The following is a 927-nucleotide window of genomic DNA, read 5'->3' as shown; positions in this document are numbered from 1 at the left end:
CTGTATTGTTATTTTTCGTCACTACCTCCCCGTGTCGGGAATGGGTAATTTGCGCGCCTGCTGCCTTCCTTTGATGTGGTAGCCGTTTCTCAGGCTCCCTCTCCGGAATCGAACCCTGATTCCCCGTTACCCGTTATCACAAAGGTAGGCACGTAGCGTACCTTCGACAGTTGATAGGGCAGACACTTGAATGATACGTCGTCGGTGCAGAGACCGTACGATCCGCGTGGTTATCCAGAGTCATCAAACGTCACAGGACGAACCCGGTCGGTTTTGATCTGATAAAAGCGCGCCTCCCGAAGTCGGCGCTTAATGCATGTATTAGCTCTAGAATTACCACAGTTATCCACTTCGCTTACGAGACCAAATAAACCAAGACTGATTTAATGAGCCATTCGCAGTTTCGCTTTACGAGAACTCGTACTTGCACCTGCATGGCTTAATCTTTGAGACAAGCATATCACTACTGGCAGGATCAACCAGATAGCTGCGACAGCTGCGCTCGGCCCTTGCTGGGCCGCCCGGCGCGTGCTCGTCGCATTCGTTTAAGACCGAGGCGATCGCCTGCGGCCGTACTCAGCTTCGACAGTCGCTGGCCGCGACGTCCACGCCCTCGCCGGCAGTGCCAGGCGGAGCGATTTGCGTTTTTTCTTTGCTCGCCCTCTCTCGGGCTCGATCCATTCAGTTTCGCACAAACAAGAGCTCTGCCGGCCGCCTGCAGCGGTGCCTAAAACCCGGGCATAACAATGCGACCGTTCTGCTAGGCCGACAAGCGCTCAAGCCAGACGCTCGATCGAACGCCCCCTACATATTAGTCGAGACAACGGCTCGCTCATTAGCATCGCGTTTGTACTTTAACTTTTTTTGGCTCGGCTTCTTTCGACGCCGATGCCGGCGACGCAGCACTCTCTCGCCCGCCAGCCACCG

The 927-nt window shown here is 55.2% G+C and overlaps 1 non-coding gene across 1 annotated transcript in view; it reads right to left on the bottom strand.

Moving 5' to 3' along the window:
• The window catches only part of LOC144419192 (small subunit ribosomal RNA), a 1,810-nt gene extending 1,324 nt beyond the window's left edge, over nt 1-486 (bottom strand). The window contains exon 1 of the ribosomal RNA XR_013473901.1: nt 1-486. This exon is cut by the window's left edge and continues 1,324 nt beyond it. This is a non-coding gene — a ribosomal RNA (small subunit ribosomal RNA).
• Nucleotides 487-927: the final 441 nt, after the last annotated feature.

Source organism: Styela clava, unplaced genomic scaffold (assembly GCF_964204865.1).
Source record: "Styela clava unplaced genomic scaffold, kaStyClav1.hap1.2 HAP1_SCAFFOLD_36, whole genome shotgun sequence".
NCBI classification, from domain to species: Eukaryota; Metazoa; Chordata; class Ascidiacea; order Stolidobranchia; family Styelidae; genus Styela; species Styela clava.
The sequence above is the reverse complement of the archived record's forward strand: the minus strand, read 5'-3'. Positions and strand labels throughout refer to the sequence as shown.